General features: G+C 35.9%; 1 protein-coding gene across 15 annotated transcripts in view; it reads left to right on the top strand.

The window, feature by feature from the left end:
* Prr16 (proline rich 16) overlaps window positions 1-23,442 on the top strand; it is a 344,117-nt gene that overhangs the window by 152,496 nt on the left and 168,179 nt on the right. The window contains exon 1 of one of the 15 annotated variants that reach the window (XR_015444700.1): window positions 18,799-20,161. The exons of the other annotated variants lie outside the window; for them this stretch is intronic. The gene's annotated coding sequence lies outside the window, so the exon portion shown is untranslated. Of the gene's footprint in view, window positions 1-18,798; window positions 20,162-23,442 lie in introns of those variants that run through there. 15 annotated transcript variants of the gene reach the window in all.

Raw genomic sequence — 23,442 nt, 5'->3', positions numbered from 1 at the left:
CTTAAATGCATTGCTGAATTCTCTTAATTTGTTTGAAATAAACACATAATATACATCTTGAATAAGTCACTTGAGATTTTAACATGATTTCTGCATGTGTATGTTTCTAAAATGCAAGTTTTAACATAAAAGTTAAGTATTACTGTATGCCTCTTGAACAATAAAAGAATCTCAGAATGTTTTTCAATTTATCTACTATTGTACTGTCTCATATTTTAGATTCATTGTGGGGTTTTTTTTGTTTTGTTTCGTTTTGTTTTGTACCGGGGATCGAACTTGGGTCCTTGAGCTTGTGCAGCAGGCGAAGAAAACACTGAGCTAAATTCCCAGCCCCGTTGTGTTTTTATGCAAACTATGCTTCAGATTTAGTGGCATGCTTTCCAATGCCTTTGCTCACCTTTCTGCCTCAGTTTCTGTATTGCTACAATATATCTTTTAGTTATTCCAGTTAAAATTAATTAACAGATGACTCTTATTTTGTTTTGTTTTGAAATATATTTTACTCTTCAATTTAGACGATGTCTTGGTACTGGCCATAGGATTCTAGGCAGTTATTTCTGCTCAGCCTTTTAGACATATTAATCCATTATCTTCTGTGTTGTACTGTGGCTTTTGAGTAGTCTGTAGCATAATTTTATTCCTTAATAGCTAATCAGTTTTTTCTCTCTGATTACTTTCAAGGTCTTTTATTTTCTTTGGTCATAGGCCATTATGATGACCCCAGCTGGTTAATACTTTTTATTCTAATCACAATCACAGCTCATTTTTTCTTCTAAGGATTCATGATTTTCATCAAATCTGGAACATTCTTCTCATCTTTCTTTAAATATCAGCACATCCCAATTTTCTTTATCCCTATTCTCTTTTGCTCTTTTTTCTCTCTCTCAACTGCTATTAATTACTGTTCCTCATTATATCATATACATTTCTGCTGTAGTTGGGACACGTGTCCCATAAAGGCATATGTGGTAAACTTTGGGTTACCATCCTGTGCACTGTTGGGGGTTGTGTAATCTTCAAGTGGTGGGTCCTGGTGATAGAAGGTTAGGTCACTGAAGTGAGCTCTTGAAAGTAGGTATTGGAACCTGGCTCCTTCCTTTCTCTTTTTCCTTGCTGACCACTGTGAAGACTGTAGCTTTTCCTGCCATTCCACTAGGGCAGAAGCCATGGGCCAACTGAGCATGGCCTAAAACCCTCTGGAACCGTGGGCCAAAAAAGCCTCTACCCTGAGAAAGTTGATGACTTCAGGTATTTGTTACACTGCTGGAAACCTTATTAACACACTTGCTTAATCTCTCTTTAATATTGAAGTATCTTCATATTTTTCTACAGTGTTTCTTTTTATCTGTCTTCTATTTCGCTTCCTATTCAACTGTATCTAATTTGCTTATTAATTCATGTATGTTTATACAAATTTATGCTTAGTCACTTTAAACATACTAGTTTTAGTTAAACTTTCTTATCATTCAAGTTCTTGGGTTTCTATTCCATTTAGTAGTCAATTATCAAGTGATCTCTGTGCCAAATCACAGTCATAGTAAATTATTTCCTTATCCATTTTTCATTTTTTATTATATGGTCATTTTAACCTTTAAAATCTCCTAAGGCCTGGCTTTCCTCTTTCTTCTAGATGCTCCTAGTGCTCGCTTCGGCAGCACATATACTAAAATTAGATGCTCCTATGCTATCACTAGCCCATTACTCCTGGTAGAAGTTTGCCAAGTTATATAGGTTTTATAAATTTGAATCCTTAACTAAGGTAAAGCTTTTTAAAGGTTACAAAAAAATTATTTCATATACCAAGTACGGAAAAACTTACCAGGTTCTACTCTGCCATTTTTTTTTCACTGCCCACCCTTTCAGATGATCTTGTGAAAGTACAGCTGTTCTAGGCTCCTGCTTTGATGCATGTCTCTACCTCCTCTGTATCTGTGGTGCACACGTGTCAAAGTGCAAGCCACTGGATTACCCAAATGATCACTTTCCTCACCAGCACGAGGTTTTAGCTTCAACTCACTGACTTACATTTCTTTTTCAGGCCACTGAACAGTCAGTTTCCTTTCTGTACAAAGCTAGGTATGCATTTTGAGAGAGATTTAAGATTATTTAGTCTACCTAGTCTGGTAAATTTTGAAAAACAGATGTCTCACATGTTCTTTAGCACTTACTCTCAAGTCAAATTTTAATGTTTGGATTAGATTCATATAATGAATGGAGTGACAATAAAATATGCTGATTATGAAGAGTAATTTAAACTACAAAAATTCGGGGGTTATTTACTAAATTTAAAATAGACACCTTCATTTTTATATCACCACAGTAAAGAAAGAGTTATTTCAAAATTGTCAATTCTGGGGCATATTCAGAACCCTAATTATATATATGTAAATATGTATTATAATCTGGAAAACTCTTTTTCTCCTGAGCATGAAAAGATATAAATTGGAAAGAAAATAATTGACCATTTGAACATTACTTTTTATGTTTTTTTATTACTCTATTTCCTCTGTGATTTCTATTTTTTAACTCACTGTGTCTTACATACTTTTCAAAAGATGAAAGAACCTACAAAGAACCCTGGTTTAGCAGTTTCACTGTTGCTTGCTTTGAAAGACATGCAAAGTAACACATAAAGGCAAAGAAATATTGAGGTATTATAATACTTTGTCATCTTCTTTGTTAGAAAAAGATTAATTAATTCTTCAACTCTCTGGTGTTGACAGACATCATAATAACCTTCTGAAACACAGAAATGGCATCATAGAAGGTTATTTTACTAAGATCATAATTCATGGAATTATGAGTCATATGACATTTAAAAATAGAAGTATGTCCAAAAGATGTCTAAACAATATATTAGCTCATTATTTTTTAGGATGTTTCATGATACATGATGGCTAGAAGAATTTACATAGTGGTTATCAATAAAATAATACCTTTGTGAACCAGGAACTCTGCATGTATTTACTCAGTTCTAATAAGTTCCTGAGATTCCATTATAATCCCACTTAAAAGTTTCTCTGAGAGCATTAGCTCCTTCTCAGAGGCATTCTAGAATTATAATCAGGCCTTCTGCAGCCTGGTTGTATATTCTAGCTGGCTTCTTTGCACTGTCTCTTGCTTGTCTGTCTGTTTCTCTCTGTGACACACACACATGCACATGCGTGGACACACACACACACACACACACATAAACACATGCCTACAGCAACGTCTACACAATGTAGGTGCATGCCAACATACATACACACCCACACATCTTACCTCCCACACACACGTGGTCTGTGGTATGATAATTATCTTAGAATTTCTATCTCAGACTTTCTTTATCTGCTGAGAAAGAAAAGTTTATAATGATGATCCTAACAGAATTTATTATGTGATCAGTGACAAATGTTCCAAACCTCATTAAATGTTATTTTAGTGGAATTGAAGCACACATTTTGTAGGATGGAAGCCCAGGTCTTAACTATGCAATTAACTTGCAGGAGTTCTGAAGCTAGAACTTTATTATTGTGACTTCTTTATTGGAAAGCAACAGATTTCAGTTCAAACTTCAGTATCTAGTGACTTAAATCAGCATCTATGTTTTCCACTAAGAGCAAGGAGGCAAAAGACAATTCCCATTAGTAAGTAAATTATTTTGTGGTTCTCACTTGTACTATTCATAATGGTTACTTATTAACCAGTATTAGAATATTTCATGTTTATTTTAAAGTCAATTTATTCATTTTTATTAACATTCTTTATCTTTAAGTTAATATAGATTTCTTAAACTATAATTGTTTGGAAAGAAATAAACTTCAATTATAGTCAATTTAATAGCAACATTATAAAATGGAATATAGTTCTAATAAATAAGAAAAACATTTGACTTTTTTTCATGATGTAGTCATCTATATTATTTCATTTTCTTCTGTAATTTGCCTGATTAGACTAATGTTATGAAAAGTTCTATAGAGATGCTTTTTATCTGCTCAAAATTGAGAGAACCAGAATGATTATTAGCTCTTTGTTTCTCCTTTGCCTTAAGAAAGGGAGATAAAATAATCTATCATTTTAAATTAGTGTCACTGAATTCAAATCTGTGACATATCAATGAAACTGCAGGAATTCTTACATTGATGTACTAATATGCTCAATGTCATATGGAAAAATAAACAGCAGAAGGGCACACCCAAAGGTATTACAAAGGTATTCATTCTAATATCACACAGTGGTTTTATGCACCAGTAAAATAACACTTTTCAAGACATCTTGGAATGCAGGGTCTTAGGATCTCTGGTGTTTTGTTTACCTTACTTACACATGGTGGGGAGCTGGAACTGTGTCTCGGTGTGCTTTCTGTGGAGTCAGAAGCAAAACATAAATCCACTGCTGTGCTGTTCACATGGTAGCATTTGTCTAATTCTTTCATCCTTATTAAAAAGCTGGAAAAAAAATTTCACCAGCTGTTCCTCAGACAAAGGTCTACTATCTAGAATATATAAAGACCTTAAAAAAATCAGACCTCCTGAATTTAAAGACTCAATCCAAAAATGGGCATCTGAAAAGAAAAGACATTTCTCAGACAAAGAAATAGAAATAGCAAATAAATACATGAAAAAATGCTCAACATCATTAGTCATTCAAGAGAGGCAAATGAAAACAACACTGAGATTGCACCTCACCCCACAAAGAATGGCTGCTATCAGGAAATCAACTAATAACAAATGCAAGCAGGGCTGTGGGGAAAGAGGAACCCTGCTGCACTGCTGATGGGAGTGTAGACTGGTGCAACCACTGTGGAAATCTGTATATGGAGATACCTCAAAGAACTAGGATTGGAAGTCCCATTTGACCCAGCTATTCCCCTGAAGTTTTTAAATTCCCAAAAGAATTTTTAAAAATCATATCAGAGTGATATATGTGTGTCCATGTTCATAGTAGCACAGTTTGTAATAGCTAAAACTTCAAAACAGCCCAATTGCCCATCAACTCAAGACTGGATAAAGATGTGTTTTGGGACCCAGGATTTAGCTCACTGGTGCCGCCACCTGCCTCAAAAGTGCAAGGTCCCAAGTTTGAGCCCCAGTAACAAAAAAAGAAAATATTTTTTTAAATAAAATGGAGTACTACTCATCCATAAAGAATAAGAAATTAGAGACATTTATAGCTAAATGGATGCACATTGAGAAGATACTCTTAGGTGAATAAATCGGACACACGTGTAAATACCAAACAGTTTCTCTGGTGTGAGAAATTAAAAGTGTAAATAAGGATTAAAAGGTATAATAGATAATGTGAAATAGGAAGAAAGGGGGCAAAGGGGAAGGGGAAGTCTGAGAGGTAGGGGAAAGGAAAGAAGGGAATGGAATTAATATGAGAAAATGAAAAAATGGAAACAAAGTCTTTGTAAATAGGGAGGGATGGAGTGGTTGAAGGGAGGGCAGGGGAAGGGGGAAAAAACAAGAACCAAGAGAGATTAATGTAAAGGTGCAAATTTCCAATGATGAATGTCATTATATTGTATACCTAAAATGTACCAATAAAAAAAAGCAGTGAAAATGAATGATCTTTTTACTCTGAAAATATCAAACAAAGCAAGATAAAAGCTAACTTCTTTCCTGCTCCTCCTCTGTTTTAATCTCTCACCCTAAAAACCACTATACATCTCTAACCCTTGAGGTCATGCTGGGTTCTAGGTCAGGCAGTTTTCACTTGGCCACTCTGTGAACTGGTGTCAGTGACTTGACTGGCTTCCTGCAGAGACCAGAGGCCAGGAGAGAGAGAAATATACACTGCCTAAGATTCCCAAACAGAGGCCATGGGAGGGCCTAGGCCGTGACAATCAGAGGAGTGGCAAGGAACAGGGGTAACAGGGAACAGTGAGGGTGAGGAGCTAAGCAGAAGGTCCAAAGCAGAACAGGCCTGCCTTCTGTGTGCAAAAAGTCCTCGGTTTGTTTATTCAGCATGAGTTTATTGAGGATTCTGTGGCTGCCAGTGTGAAAGGCTGGGGAATCGACCTTAAGGAAGTCACTATGCCTGGACTGGTTGGAAGGACAGACAGACAATTCATCCAAGAAATGCAGTTCTGCTAGATAAGTGTTGTGCCCAGATTACGAAGTCCCAAAGACCACCAGGAGGCCGTTTCCGATGTAAGCACACGAGAGTCATTTATTCAAGCTTAAGCAGGGACTCTCAATTGTCACAGACACAGCGGATCAAGATTGAGAACCCCGAGTTCCAAATTAGCAGGGTTTTTATTGAGATTACAGCAAGCTTCAGTCATTAGCAGCCATATGATTGGTTAACATCTAGCAAGTATGAAGTGTAGAATTTTGATTGGCTAGGCTCATTGGGGGTTGAAGGGGATTATGTATAGGTTTTTACAAGAAAAATGGGGACAAAGGTTAGTGGTCTACTGTCACGTACTGATGGTCAGCAGACATCTTGACTCATGATCATGACCACCTTGTGTGGATAGTCAGCACGTTAACAGATTGTCCTATAGATAGTGGGCCCGGGACACTTGTTTCTAGGGCAAACAGATGGCTGAGTAATGAGTTGAGGAATCTTGAGTTACAGATCATGTCTTTTGTCCCAGATTAAGCACATTTAATCATTAATTTGAAAGAATAAAGGAGACTGCTCCATTTTGGACAAAATGGAGTCATTCTGGTCTCACATTCACAAAATGGAGTCACTTTTGGTCTCACAAAGTACCAATAGCAATATACATGTTCTATTTAGTTTCTTAAAACATTGATGGGATGCTGAAAAGAGAAAAAAACTGGTCTTCTCTTCCCTTTTCTTTAAAGTATACAGCCTTTCTGCAGTAGAGGGAAACCCACACCCAGGTGGCATTGTCTCCTTGTCACACAGCCCTTCATGAAGTAGGCTGAGGGAAAGATGATCCCACCATGCAGTCTCCTGAACCAAACACTCTACATGCCTGCAGAGAGGAGAAATCACCCTTATTTATTTGCCCGTGGCTATGAAGATCACCTTGGGCTGTCTTCTGTTCTAACTGGCTTTCACTTTTTGAAAGGAACACAGCCAGTATAAGAACATGTCACAGCCAGGCATGGTGGCACACACCTCTAATCTCAACACTTTGGGAGGCTGAGGCAGGAGGACTGCGAGTTCAACTCCTACCTGAGCAACTTAGCAACATCCTGTCTCTATAAACAAATGAATAAATGCCTGAAGGGAGAAGAGGGAAGGGATGGGAGGAGACATGAAAAGAGGAGGGAAGGGAGTCACTGTTCTCAAAAAAGAACATGTCAAGAACAAATCATCCATATGCAGCTTCAACCTTCATCATGTTTCGGAAATTTTGGAAAGAAATACACAGAGACACATAATTCGGATAAAATAATAAAATTTCTTCTCGGGAGCGGACAGGAATGCCAGAAACCAGTCTGGTCAATATCCACCCCCTTTGTTCAGCATTTCCCTTTTTATATCCTTTTCAGCCATTATCTCATCCTTAGTGGTCTTTGATATGTAAATACAATTCCAGTTCCTATTTACAAGTCACAGACACAAGATAGGCCATATACATTGTAAATTTACACTGGCCTGGTAACTTTGTTAGGTTAATGAAGTTACTGGTTAGAGTCTGATAATCTTCACCTTAAACAAGGAGTTACAGGAAAAGCAAATCTTAAAAGAACACATTACTTATTTTGCTTCTACAACTACCTTAATATTCAATCTATTAAGTTATCTAAAACTTTTTCATATCAATCACTAAGCTGAAGAGAACTTTAGCCTGAATCTGTGGATTAGCTTTTCTTCCTGATCTCATCTTTGACATTCTTATATATATTGGTCATGTATCTGGATACACCTATAACTTAAAAGCCAGTATGGCAAATATTGAGTCCATCTGGTTATCCACTTTCTGTCCCTGGTCATCTCAGACTCTGCTACCTTTTGGAGGCCTCTTACCTGTCTCACCCTAGTTTATTCGAGGCAGAAATGCAGGAGCTTGCCTAGCTTTCCTTATCTCCTCACGTAGCACATCACTCAATCACCAAGTCTTTTCAGAATGCCCCCCCCCACATTTCTGTACTGTCTTTCCTATTCCTTTAATCCCTCTTTCCTTCAAGCTCACACAATTCCTATATGATGGGGAAACTGTCCTTGCTAATCTGCCTCAGGCCCATCGGTGACAGCTGGGCCTTTAGATCTGTTCACTTGCCAGTCTCAACCACGACAAGATTTGCAGAAATGACATTTCCTCTTTAAAAATTATTAATAGCAACTGTTCCCATAATATGCCATCATTACCAGGTTTGGGGGTGCTAGCATCTCCTTCTAGAGGTGGTTTCTAGGTCCTTTCCATCCTGGATAAAGAAATAGTCAAAACAAGAGCAAAAGGTACCAAAGTTTCACATTTATTAAAGTTAGGAAAAGAAACATGTTCTGTTTGGACCAGGGTAGGAAAAGAAGTCTACTTTCCAGCCTGAGAGCAGACGGCTGTGAAAGAATGTGGTAAGGGAGAGCTCCATGTGGACGTCTTTTTGTATCACCCACTGGTCAGGCTGACGTCAGGTCTAATCTGTTCTGTCAAAAACATACTCTAGCCAGAATTCCACCTGCAGAGCTTTGGGAACTGTACTGTGAATATGCACTGGGATATTGTAATTAACAGGTCACGCCTACTTCCCAGCCAGCATTACCAAACCCTAATCTCCTGCCTCGATATTTCAAGTAATGAAATTTTATGTAATTCAAAAGGTATTTTGGGTAATGTCTCATCTACAGGAGATGTTGACTAGATCCAAATTTCAATGTTCAGAATAGGGACATAGGAGAGTTTGTTTTCATCACAGCCTCCTGGGTAACCTGAAGTACTTTAGTGCATCTACCAAGCAGAATAGAATGCAGCCTGAAAACCACTGATGTATAGAAAAATTACTCACTCCCTTGGATGATATATGAATTTAATTATTCATCTGTCTGGGTTTATTTCCTTTACTCTACATCCTTCATGTTTCAGCCACATTGAACAGTTGCTTCCCACAGACACACGGAGGTCTATCAGATGTCTGTTGGAGCACAGGTCTATCTACCCGGGACCGGTTCCCCTGGCCAGAAGTCCAAGCAGCTGGCAGCTTATTGTCTAAAGCTCAGTGAGAAGCATCTGTTCCTTGTCATGCTTCCTAGCCCCATTCCGATGCACAGTGAACGTTTCCTTCTTCGTGCACTCTTGCTGCACTCCAATCTTCTCCTGTACAGCATGCTGTTCTGTGACTTGTGTTCATATCTGTCCTCTGGGATACTTGTTGAAGTCAGCAACTATGTCTTCCTTCTCATAGCTCACTACCAAACACAGTCTTTCTGCCAGTAACAAATGTCTATGATGAAAAATGAATAGCTTCCTTTGAATTATTACAGTTAGAGTGAAATTTAAATTCAAAGATAAATATATTTAATATTCGGTGTAGTGATATTTCTTCAATTTTTAAATGAAATGTGAATCAAATATTGTTTGTTGATAATAAAATGATTGAAATAAGAAAAGGCATGCAAGTTTTTTAAAAGCTTATTCAGTACTTGTCACTTTAATCCATTTGGCACCCAAGCGTCGGATGTGGAATTTCTCTTTGGGTCCTTTTAGCTTATTAATAAATTTAAGCCATTTGAAAAGAGCTTGTGTAGTCTCCACCCCATTAAAAAATTTCATTCCCTATATGATCACATGAACCATAATAACTTACATATACAATCACCACCCATAATTACATTACATTCAGGTTAGGTATAGGTAACTGAGTATGTGATCTGAGCAGTTCTGGAAAATAAAAATATGGTTAAACAATGATTAACTCATTATTTTTTGTCAAAAATATTGCAAATCTTTATAAAAGTAAATCAAAGTATCTATACTGCAGTCATTCTCCTTTTCTACTACTAAACTATTTGCATATGACAGATTGTGTCCTGAAAGTAAAAAACGGACTAATGTGCCTTCATTGAGAGCAGGGGGTGATCTCTTTTCAAAGTGAGGCTTCAGCAGAGCAAGCTGAGTTCAGGGTCACAGTTATTAGCTGGCACTGCAAAGCTCCCGTGTGGGTCTCTGAGGCTTAGGCTCCAAGTGAGAACTTGGACTAGTTGTTGAATTTCCTAATCTCCAATTTCTGTTTCTTGGAAATAGGAATGATAATAAGTACCTCATAATGAAGATTAATTGAGGGCCTGGGATTTAGCTCAGTTGTGCCACCACCTGCCTCGCAAGCTCAAGGTCCCAAGTTTGATCCCCAGTACCACCCCAAAAAAAGAGAGATTAATTGGGATGGGTCCTAAAGTTACTACTTTAGGTTCAGGCACAAGGTAAACATTCAATAAATGCTGACTCAATTTTATGTCTGGAATATCAGCTCTCTGAAAAGCTTGATACTTATTGCAGGACTATGAGGGGAAAAAATAAAAAGAAATTCCCATGAAGGAACAAGAAATTTAGAAAATGTCAAACACAGATATAACAAATGATGTTTAATTTTCTTCATATTCTTAATGAAGGAACCTGATTGGATTTCAAGATGTATAAGGGAAATAGATGATATAGAGTGACACACACACAGGATTGCAGCTAGGGCTTTCCAGATTGCCTGACAGCTAGCCATTGCCTTCACACTGAGTCAACAGAAAATTGAATCACATTTTTATTTTCAGTTGATGTTGCCTTTTGTGCCAAAGTACTTCACAAACTTCTGAACTGAGGGCTCAGGCCTACCTCCATTTTTGTGATGCATAGTCATGATTTTTCATTCAATCTGGAACTTGAAAGATGTTTCAGTTAGTCTCAGAGTAATAGATAATGTCTTTGTTTCTCAGAACATTGTCATTGAAGGCATTTTCTATAGAAAAATATTTTGGTGGTTTATGTACTTTAGTTGTTTATATTGTGAATTCATAAACCATATGGGAATTTAAATAACTTGAAATGAAAGCTTTGATAGAAAGTCTTCTAACCTAACTTTAATTTACAATCAAAAGATCCATATATGCGACTAATTCATCTAAAGCCATATGTTGATTAAATCAAATATTTACTCCTGTGGTTCCCTCTGACTGTGTGTTTTGTCATCTCTGAAGGGGGTTGGATATTTTTTAACTTCTCTGACATCTATACCATTTTTATTCTCTTTAAAATTTCAAGTTTCTTGCTTCTATTTATGATCTTTTATGGTGATAAGATATGAATCCCTTATTAAACAAGTAAAGATTTAAAGAATCAAATATTTTCTTTTTTGTCTCTTTATGTCATCTTAAGTGTTCACCTTATGTTTTCCTTCATCATAGGGATTTCACCTTTCAAGGTGTGACTGAAAAATACAAAGAATGTTAAAAATTTTTAGACATTATATTAATCTTCCTCAAAATATTCCTTCTTGCTTTGAACACACTTATCCCATCATTCTTACCACTTTCTGAAACAGTTCTGGAAGTCCTCTTTCACCATTATCATTAGTTGTACTGTTGTGGCTGCCTCTATGTTCTGAATTGATTCAAAACATTTACCTTTCGTGGTTATTTTTTTACTTTGGTTAAGCATCAGAAGTCACACAGTGCCAAATCTGGTGAATAAGGTGGTTGAGGACACACCCTAATGTTTTTACAAGCCTGTCTTTCCATTTTATGCAATTTTGTAGCAGTATTCACTGTTGTTGTTGTTGTTGTTTTTAATCACACATTGTAAAGACACTCATGAAAGAGGACTTCCAGAAGTGTTTCAGAGAGTGGCAAGAATGATGGGATAAGTGTGTGAAGCAACAACAAAAACAAATAAAATTTTAAAAAAACAGTATTTTGAGGGGAATTAATTAATGGCATACGTTTATTATATATTTTTTAAAATTAAAATACACACTGTATTTTTAATTAGCTCTTGTATAATGGAACTGAGGCTTTAATTAATCTGAGCACTTATTGTGCAATTTGTGCAAATACATGTGCCCAGGAAACAGAGAATAAATAGAAGGAAGGAGAGGAGAGGATAGAGAGGCCATAAAGTGTTTTACTTGATGGGAAACTTTAATTTTTCCAAATACTATTTTATGAAAAGCTACTGCCAGATACTGTGGGAAGCAAAGGAGATCAAAAAGGACATATCCCTAACCTTTACAGCATCAACAATCTAGTGATATAAGTACATAAGTATGGTATTTACTGCAAATTATTGACTAAGACAAAAAAAAGAAAACTTTAAAGCCATTTCGTAAGTGATTTAGAGAAATGTACAAGACTCACATGTCTGTGGTTACCGTGAGATGAGCTTAGTCGCCATGCGATGTTCCCAGGAGTCACAGGTACTCTGTTACACCACTGTGTCATTCTTTGTGTTTGCATTTTTCTCACTGTGGCGACTAATTATGTGAAGTATTTCTAAACCTTAGATCTTGAATGTTAATGACTAGAAGAAAATAAAAATTTACCATATAATCTTGTGGTTGTCTTTATTACAACAAAGGAAAATATTCCCTTGGGACAGCACAGCAGTCTCCCTTTTTATGCCTTACTCTGCAGCCTGGGGACCATAATTAATTTAAACTCATCATGTGGGGAGGGGTTGATGTTCAGGAGTTATACACAGTTGTCCAAACATAAAGACACATCTGATTGAATACACACACACTCACACAAAACACAGTGATGGACAGTGGTGTAGGAAAGTAGGAACATTGCTTTAGTGGGAAAAACTTGGCCATGATATGTCAAACTACAAGGAAAAGAAAGCATGTGGCTGCTGGTCACAGGCTGTCTCAGTAATCAAGAAGAGTTATTGACATCCTAATCTGAAGTTAACAGAGGAATAAAATTGTAATACATTTCTAGCCACCTTGGTAAGAATTGAGAAGAGCTGAAGTAAAGGAATGAATTAGCAATTTTGAGACTAAAAGAATCATGAAAACAGAATTGCAGATATTACATTTTGTGTGTGTATTTGTGTTTTCAGGGAATGTGGGCTGCAGAGACAGTATGCAAAGCAATGAAAAAAGAAAATAGTCCTTCCAGTAGAGGACTTGGTCCCAGATCCCTGAGTGTGATATATAAGAAGTGATGGTTAATTGCGGTGTATCAACTCATCTTGAGAGAAAAAGCCCTAGCAGATCAGTAGAGCTCTAGTTATATTTGCGGATGATTGACAGGTAGGCCACAAACTGAGGAGGGAGGACTCAACCTGAATGTGATTGGCACCAACTAATGGGCTTGTAACACAGGGAGAAAAAAAATGGAAAGAAAAAGGAACCCATCCCTTTTCTTCAGAGGAGCTCCAGTCTTGTCATTGCCTTTGGACTTCTGTTTCCAGTTCTTTCAGGTTTCCAGTTCTTTTAGCCTTCCAGTGCCTTCAGTTTTTCCTGCATGGACTCTCATCAGACTGCAATGAACTCCAGGATTTTGGCCTTTACCTTGACTGGATCCTCTGGCCCTACAGCACAGGGATGGCCGTTTTGCATTTTTCCACCCCTGATCCTGCAGGTGTCCTGACCACTGGGACTCTTCTGCTTCCCATCCTGTAATCCTATCTAGTTTTGTGCATGTGTGTGTTGATAGGTCTCCCACCACCTCAGCAGCTATTATGTGTAGTAGCTGCCCTCTTCCTATGGTGCCTTGCCCCTCCCCTGTGTGACATCATGCCAAGATGGTTGCTCCCACCAAAGAACAAACCCTTCTTCCCAGCATGCCCCTGTTCCCACCTAGACAGTAACCTAATACTCGCTCACCTCCTACCACCTAGTGACATCACCGGCTCCTCCATTCCCTAGTCACTACCTCACTCAACCCTGCCTCAGCCCCTACAAGCCCCACCCCAGTCTCTATAAAAGACTCTCCCTACCCCAGCCATATTGCTTTTGTCTCTCCTTTGTTCAGAGACAGCCCGGCAGATCTATTCCCCTAATAAAGGCTTGTTGTGGCCTGGTCTGGTCTTGGTCTTCGGCCCTTTTACCTGACATGTGTGTGTGTGTGTGTGTGTTTGTGGGTGTTATTAAATCTGTGCCTCTACTGTACCCTAAAATATAATGTATGAAGTATGTTTAATATTAGAAATTTTATAAAATGGAGTCAAACTAATAAAATCAGATTAAATGGTTTCTAGAGAAAAATAAATTACAAATAATTTGTACCAGCCACAAAAAGAATTGAAGATTAAGAAAAGTAGAATAAGGCTATGACAAAAAGAAAGCACAGAATGAGAAATTTTAAGCAGGGAATATTGGGCTACTTTGACAAATTTTGGCCAATAATTATCTAATTTTTGCTTAACCTGTGTCTTGACTTTGCAGACACCTTTGTGAATAGAACTGGCTGTATACTATCATCCACTCTTCCCTCTTCCTTTCAGGTGATATTTCAGATACAAGAAAATCTTAATTTGGAAGAGATTCCAGAGATTTCATAAACAGAGCCATTTTATATTTGGGTGATAAAATATCAGTCTATGTCAAAAAATTATTATTTGTACTTAGAATTTATCATTTACACTAACACACAAATGTATTTTTCTTTGTAATTTGGTAGATTTTTTTGACTAGTTCCTTTGACTGCTAGGCCTTTATTTTCTTAAAGTACATTTTGTCACTGTTCAACATATTTCTTCACTAATTTCAGTCTCCAAGAGTTACATATGAGTACAGTATTTTTTCTTTAATTGCTTTTGACTAACCTCTGAATGCTTTTTAAAATTTATAATCCTTTAAATTTCTTTGTGTGTGGTCCTAGGGAGTTGGGGGTTGAACATAAGGCCTTCACACTGAGTGCCCAGCTTTTTTTGAGGAAAGGTCTAGCCAGGTTGATAATTTTCCTAGGCTGGGTTCAAATTTACAGTCTGCCTGCCTCAGCCTCCCTCCCAGAGTGCTGGGATTATAGGCATGCACAACTCTGCCCAGCTATCATCCTGTAAATTCTATACAACTTACCATATGTTTCAGGCCTTTGTATAAGTATCTGTGTCCTGCTTCATCTTAACACTATTTCCTAAAGTACTTTATTAAAAAATTAGTGTTTATAAATGGTAAAAAGGAATCACTGATTTATAAACTTTTTTTTGTAGAAGAGAGTGGTGTTGGTATCTTGATTTAGCCTATCAGAGAATAAATTAGAAATAAGTGCATATTTAGCTGTGCTGCCAAGACAGAAGTGAAGGGACCTAGTACACTATTAAAGCATTTTGAAGAGGAAGGGGTTAGTAGTGAACTGAAATTGGAAGATCAATGAAAATATGAGAAATATTAGGAACACTAATAAATGTTTATCAAGCTTGCTTATTTGTAGAACTTTGCTGAAATTAATGTGCTAATATTCAATATTAATATACAAGCAAAAATTTTAAAAGTGATCTTTATTGCATTTACTCGGGGTTTTGAATCACTTCTATTTTCTCAGTGATGATCTATTGCTGAAGCTATTATACACTATTAATGGCAACAGTATTTACTAATGGTCTACAGTAATTTAATATTCATTACCTCACTTCACCCTTCAAAACAACTCTTTAATGTAGAATATGACCAATTTGTGGTTGCTGTTTACTAAATAAGAATTCAAAGTTTATGGAGATTGTGTTCCTGGGGACGCAAATGACATAATCATTAGGATTAAACCAGATTTGGTCTAACACCAGTGTACTCCACTACCTCCCCTTACATTCAGAATTTGTTCAATACAGCATGCAGCTTGTCCCCCTGAGCTTGTTTTGTGTTGATTCACAAGGGGCAGGTTAAATATGAGTGAGGTTGGGCAGCAGTGTGCTGGAAAATGTTTACAGGCTTGTTTTGGAGTAGGAAGTCAGAGCCTCAGTTTGCAGCTTTCTTTATTTTCATTGTATAAATATTCTCTTGATGGCTTACTTCAGGTCACCAACCTGATGTCAGAAGTGATGAGTTTTGAATATTTATTATCATGTTTTTGTATTATCAATTATAAATATATATGATGTAATTTAATAAAGGCTTTGTTTAATAATCAGTTCACAAATTCCAGAAAATTTAACAAATGTTCTTTCAGAGCCAGAGTTGGCTCCTGCCCACCACTAGAGTAGACTGGAAAACCTAATTTATGTCCACGTAGGGAATGAACTATTTGGGAAGCATTTTAGCTCTGCTTTAACATGGTTTTCTCCTATTCTTTGATGTTTTGTATGTTTTAAGGTAATAGAACTTTGATGGTATGAGCTTTTCAAAGAAGGTTAAAATGCATGGTTTATTGGTGGCATTTGCCATTCAGGTTTGGTGTATGACAGTGAAGGAAGCCCACACAATTTATCCTTAGCAGGAAGTCTTTTGCCTCAGGGATGAATGAGGAGGGCAGAATCTATTTTTGAGGATCGTTATTATTTCCACTACTACTTCCTATACAGGATTTCTGAGTTATCCAGCTTTTTATGTTTATTTTAATTCAGAAGGAAGTACAAGAACTGTATTTAAGCACAGATGAACATTCTAACTCCAGCCTATGGTAATCTAGAAGAGTGTTCAAATTAATGAATGACATAAAAAATGAGAATACATTATATAACTTCCAATAAACATATAGAAAATTTACCAGGTTATTTAGAACAGAATCAATTTAGAACAGCTTAGGACAGAATCTGTTTCACAGAAAGTTTATCAAGTCCTAGGTTGTTAGATTAATAAAATAGTTTATATACTGAACTATAGAAATAACTAAAATATATTTTTCAGTCATATTTCTCACTGGAGTTATATTTTTTTCTTATGAGATAAAATGATGGTAATAACTTTTTTGTTTTTTATTATTTATAAGGCACTCTCGTAAATTAAATTATGTAATATATGTTAATACATGATTGAATTCTCTCATGTTCTTCTGTATTTGTGATGTCAACTTTTAATATTATGCTATGTATATTTTAGAAATTTTCTTTAGAAACTCTGAAGCTAGCCCTGTACGTGCAAAGAGAAAAGGAAAGAAATAAACCATCCAAACTTTGACGAATCCAAATGTTCAAATGATTTTTACATTTCTTTGCAGCACAAGTTAAAAAATTTCTGTTTTCAAACATGCCATAAGTTAATTGTTAACTATAACCACTCTATATAACTATTGTCCTACGCAGCACTAGAAATTATTCCCCCAATGGAACTGCAGTTCTCTACTGCCACTCAACCTCTTTCTGTCCCCATGCTATCCTATCCTTCCCAGCTGCTGGTGCTGGTACTTACTACTCTATTCTCTACTTCTGTGACAGCAACTATTTTAGCTTTTACATATGAATGAGGACATGCAGTACTTGTCTCTACACATTGCTACGTATGACAAAATTTAAGTACTTTTTGTGCTTGAATAAGATTCCATTGTGGATATAAACCACATCTTCATTATCCATTTGTATATCAATAAACACCTCGGTTGATTCCATATCTTGGCTATTGTGAACAGTGTTGCATTAAATGTGTGAGTATAGATGTCTCTTCCACTTACTGATTTCATTTCCTTTGGATATGTATGCAGTAGAGGGATTACTGAATGATATGGGGTTTTTTATTTTTAAAATTAATTTTACTAGTTTAAGTGATACAGAAAGTATAAAAATTGCACATTTATGTGGTACTATTTGTTTTCATACATGCATATACTGTATAATGTTTAAATAATGTTGAGCATCTATCTGTTCAAATATTTGTCATTTCTTTATGGTGAAAACATTCAGGTGTTTTAAAGGAAGCTTTCTAAACAGTATTATAATTATGGGGCCAGGCATGGTGGTTCGCACTTGTAATCCCAGCACTTTTGGGAGTCTGAGGGAGGAAGATTGCAAGTTTGAGCTTACCGTGGGCAACTTAGCAATTTAGTAAGACCTTGTCTCAAAATTTTAAAAGGGGTGGGATGTAGCTATTAGTATAAAGGTCCTGGATTCAATTTTATATATGTGTATGTGTGTTTGGGGGGTGGTTCACGAACACTTTTGTTTGCAATTTGGTTCGCAAACAGAAGTGTTTGGCCAAATTTTGTTTTTATTTGAAAACTCTGGATTGGGTGACAAACATGACTGCAGCCATCTTTCTCACACAAACACAAATATGGCCATCTTTTCCAAAATCGTAGAACAAATTAAGTTTGTGAACTGAGGCATCACTGTATAGTTTCACTATGACTTTTCCTACGTGAATATATTATTCTTTGATCAGATCTACTCTCCCTATTACCCTCTCTTACCTACCTCTACTTTTCCCCCTCTTCCATAATAATCCCTTTTCTAATAATTGTCTTTCTGTACCTGGCTTATTTCATTTTATGTAACAACTTCCATTTCCATCCATTCTTTTGCAAATGTCATGTTTTTTGTTCTTCTTTATGATGGAATAATACTCCATTGTGTATATATAACATTTTTATCCATTAATCTGTTGATAGGCACCTAGGCTGATTCCTTAATGTCGATCTTGTGAATAATGCCACAAAAAAAAAATAGGTGACAAGGTATTCCTTTTACAAGCTGACTTCATTTCCTTTGGTTTTATTCCTAGAAGTGATATAGCTATTTTCAATATTAGCTATGCTAATTTATATTCCCACAAACAGTGTATAAGTGCTCTTTTTTTCTCCATGTCCTTGCCAGCATTTGTTATCAGTCTCTATATCGATCATATGGATCTATTAACCTTGAAAAATCTAATTAAGCTATAGTCAAGAATTTTATTCTTGTCTGCACTATATTTCAGCAAAAATTAAAAGACAGTGGTAGTATTTTGGTTTTTCAGTACATTTAGATTATACTGTATATATTATAAAGATTTTTTGAACATTAAACAATGTGTATTTTATGTAAGATGATTTAACAAAAACAAAAAACCTCATGGTACTTATAAATGTAACTCATTCTAATGTGGGTATTTGTTTTATACTATTTAAGTATCCATTGAATATATGTGCCTTGGTTATTATTTTTTAATCTTTATACACATCCTTAGAGAAAGAAAGATACTCTAGAAATAAGACAAAATCCTATTAGATTTTAAAAAGTGTGTCTTTAGTCAAGTCTATAATGTTAAATGAAACAAATCAGATACAGAATTCAGGAACCAGCCTACAAACTGAGCACGAAACTGGCCAAGGGGTGATGAGGATGAAAAATAAATAGAGAAACAGGTTAAAATGTAGGGGCCAGAGGGATCGTCTCCCTTTGAGGTAGACTCCCAAATGCCTGGCGCACCTTGGCTTTATTCACTCAGACACAGGCACAAGCAATTAGAGTTCCACAGGAGTCATCTGTCTCCCACCTTCCACAGTACTTTTACTGGTGAACAACTTAACCTCAGGTGTTTTTACTTTTCCCTGCATCCGGTTAGCAAGCTTGTATGACCCCTTTCTTCTCAGTGCTAGCCAGTGAGGCCAATTAGGGCTCACTCTTCCCATCTGTTCTCCACAACAGAAGCTTAAATATCACATGGTTTCTCTTATATTAGAAACACAAAATATAATAAAATATGAAATATAAATAAAACAAAATAAAGAATAGATAATAGGAAATAGGTAGATAGATCTTTTGCAAATGGAAAGGACCAAGAGCTGGAGGGAGGATTGGGGAAGAAAGAGGGGAAGGGGACAAAGAAAGAATTGTACCAAGTTCTCATGAGGAATGTAATCATTATGTGCTGCAAACAGGTAATAATGCAAAATAAAAACAGGAAAAAGCACTTAATACCATTTATTTGGCCTGTTTATGGTAATATACTATAATTATAAATCAATGCTATAGCCCTTCACATTAAAATCAATAAGCAGTGAGTCTTTTAGTGTCACTAATGCTGATACTCTGTCCCCAGTTTCTATGGAGCCCTAATATGTTACACTTCTCATACTTGCCTATGAGTGTCTGTCTGCTTTTTTATTTTTTTGAAACAGGGTCTTGCCATGTAGTTCAGGCTGGCCTTGAACTCATGGAGATACTCCTGCCTCATTCTTTCCCTAAAATCTGTACATGTCAGCCTCTTGTGTCACCAACGGATACGATCTTTAGTGTAAACCTAGCAAAGGGAAACCAAATGATATGTACAACTTTCAAGACACCTTTAGGGGAAGCAGTTTTGATCAGCTGCCTCTTCCTGCTTTCTGCTGCCTGAAATGAAGACATGATGACCTGTAAGCAACTGGGACAACGAGCTGGAAGACACATATTTAATGTGCTTTGGACTGCCTACTTTAGGTGAGAAAAAGGAGAATTCTAATGCATCTAAACTTGTCATTTTGTGTATTGAATCTAATCCCGATGTCCTTCTATCTCAGCTCAACTTTCACTACTTCACATGGGAAACTCAACAGTGGACTTGTTAGAAGACAAAAATTATTAGTGTTTTTGCCCCACTGTATCACAAACTGCTTAACTGTAAGCTTCCCATCAAAAAGAAAGTGTGTGCTGAATTTTACCAAATAAAAATTTTACCTCAGAGAAAAATTAATTCAAAAGCACATCTTAGAGTAAAAGAAAGTATTTTCAACCTATCGTTAAACCAGTCCCCAGTAGGAGAAAAACAGGGAGGAAATCTGGAGAAATACAGTGGAGAAAAAAAACAATCCTCAAATATTCTGAATAACTTCAGAAGGATAAAATTCAAGAAAAAATGTATGGTATCGATTTTTAAAATATGGTTCCATGAAAATATGAAATAAAAATAAGGAAGGATTCTCATATTAAACATTTCATGACTATATTTAAAACTTCAGTAAAAAAGTTGTAAAATAAAACCCCAGACATTACAACAGAAGGTGAAAATTTTTTTTAAAAGTCATGGTAATGAACAAGATGATAACATGGTAGGATCAACCCTTACCCAGGACAGCCCTTCCCCAACATCCAGGAATTTTCAGAAAGAGGAAAAGAGTGCAAAGAAAGAATTATCAGAATCTTAACACATAAACACATCTCAAAATAAAAGTAAGTAACATTAAGTATGAAAATATTGGCATGTACATATATTCATTCTTTATCACATGTATACAGTTGTAGTTATTGATCATATATTATGTGCCCAAGTACATCCTAATTACTGAAGATAAAAAGATGAATAAGATAATGTTTCTCATTGCCAGTTCCTCCCATGATATTGTTCATTTACTGTTTATGTTAATCTGTGGTAGTGATGAATAAATAATAATATGATATCTGATAACTTAGATTGTATTTATCTTGTGATGGTATACGTTGGATTGTTGATATTAAGTCTATAAAGTTTTCTTGTACAAATAAAAACTAGAATGTCGATAGGAATTTTGAATAGATGGATTTTTCTTCAATTCAATAATTGAATTTTAAATAGTTGTTTTTTGTTTGTTTTGTTTTGCTTTTTTTTTTTTTTTGGTACCAGGGATTGAACTCAAAACCTTGTGCTTGCAAGGCAGGTGGTAGAACCACTGAGCTAAATCCTCAGCCCTATAAATAGTTGTTTTTAATGATACTGAACAGTATATTGGCCACAGAAGGCATGAAAGAAGGTGGATCTATTTAGTGTACATATACATGGAACTTTTGTATAAGAGAATAAGAAACAGTAGAAGTACTTTAGTCATACTTGAGAACCCAAATTAGTACTTCATTTTTTTCCCTTAACATTTATTAAAATTTAACTTTAATCTCAAAGTTCAGGGATAGGATCTATGTGGTGTTGACCATTACAATCCCTTAGTAACAAATGCAGCACAGTAAAGCCATGAAATCCCCTGGCTCCTGATAAAACAAATTTGGGTGATAGTGGTTGATAGTTAGCTTTCATTTTCAACCCAGCCCATACTTTCAGTTTTTACTTTATTTCCTGGAACGTGCTTGCAGTATGTAATGATCACGTTCCTCATGGGGAGTCGGTGCACATACACAACACGTCTTAATTCCTTTTTATTTGTTGACTTCCGTTTCCCACTCCTCTCCATCTCTTGGCCTCCCTCCTTTTGCAGAAGATCTGCCAATCCATACTTTCAAACAAAGGTGGCCAAATGTGAGGTTAGTGGTAGAGAGGAGTTAGACATCCTCTTGAGGATACTGAGGAAAGGTGTTCCTATCCTCTATCTTTCCAGCTCCTTGGATAGAAGTGGTAAGATGAGTTCCAGCTAACCAGGAGACTCCTTGAATTACTCCTATGCAGAGAACCTCAGCTAGCCTCAGAACTCCACCTTTTCCAGCTCTGGAGTTAAGATAAAGCAGACAGTTGCCATTAGGTAGTGTCAAATTCCAGCTGGGACTTTGGTTTGGAACACAGAGCCAGACCATTAAATTGAAAGCCTTCTAACTAGTTAGGCGTATTCAGTTCATTTCATTATTCTTAAAATATCATCACCACCTTTTACATGAATAAATCCCTTGGACCCTACTCACTACATAATGGCAGGTTTTTATGGTACTTTAATTTTTGGTAACTGAAGTTCTGTAATTATACTGTCAGCAGACATTATGGAGAAAGAAGTCACCTGAGCAGTCTGATTGTATAACTAATTAAAGTCATATCTTTGCTGTCTTTGGTTCAGTTGTCTCTTTACTTCTTATAGCACTTTATTTCTCAGTAGATTTAAGAATGATGCTAGATTATTATTATTATGTGAAAAATGATTTTATCCCCATACCCACTCATGTCACTTTTAAACTTCAAAGGAAATAAACTTTCTAACAGTAGCAATCACACTTTTAAAAATATTACTAAAGTATTTATCAAAACATATGAGAAAAGCATAAAAATATTGTGAGTATAAATATCAACATCTAAAATCCATTGTAATTATGAGTACAAATAAGGTGTAAGAAAGATGCATTTCAGTTGATACAATTTGCATATGCCTTGCAAAACAGCTTTTTACTAATTTTAAAAATTACTACTTCTATAATTTTATATTCATTATAAAAACATATAAGCAATCTAATAGTCCATTATTTACTTACCATTATACATAACCAATATTTGTGCTCAGTTTTTCTATATTAGGCTTTAAGAATTTAATCTTAAATCTATATTTATTATGGCATTACCATATATCTGTGTGGAAAATTCCCTTTCACTGAACCTCTTTTCAAAAAGAAAGCACATGCTGATGCATTTTGTAGATATATTTGAAGTTAATGAGTGAGAAATATTTTCATTTATCTACAAAGTAGCCAAATGACATTTTTAAATGTAAACAGGCTAGACTGTTCAAATGGAGGATGCATATCACGCTATTTTATATATGTGGAAATATTCCTTTACCATCCCAAAATTATTCATTTTCATTTGCTGAGCATTTAGTATGATTCCATTATGGTTTTGATCACAAGTAAGTTAAAAATGGTTCACACAAACAGTATTTCACTGTTTGAGGAAGAAAAAATAACACCCCTCTTAACAGTACTAATTTAAAACCAAGAATATATTTTGGAGTGAGCAGATTGAAGCTCAAATGATAACTGTTTCTGATAAAAGCCAGCTTGAGGAATGACTCAGATGCAATTGTGTGCTCAAGTCAGCT

Source organism: Heterocephalus glaber, unplaced genomic scaffold (assembly GCF_053883595.1).
Source record: "Heterocephalus glaber isolate CG9 unplaced genomic scaffold, H.glaber_assembly_v1.0 deba00001606, whole genome shotgun sequence".
Taxonomy (NCBI): domain Eukaryota; kingdom Metazoa; phylum Chordata; class Mammalia; order Rodentia; family Bathyergidae; genus Heterocephalus; species Heterocephalus glaber.
The sequence above is the reverse complement of the archived record's forward strand: the minus strand, read 5'-3'. Positions and strand labels throughout refer to the sequence as shown.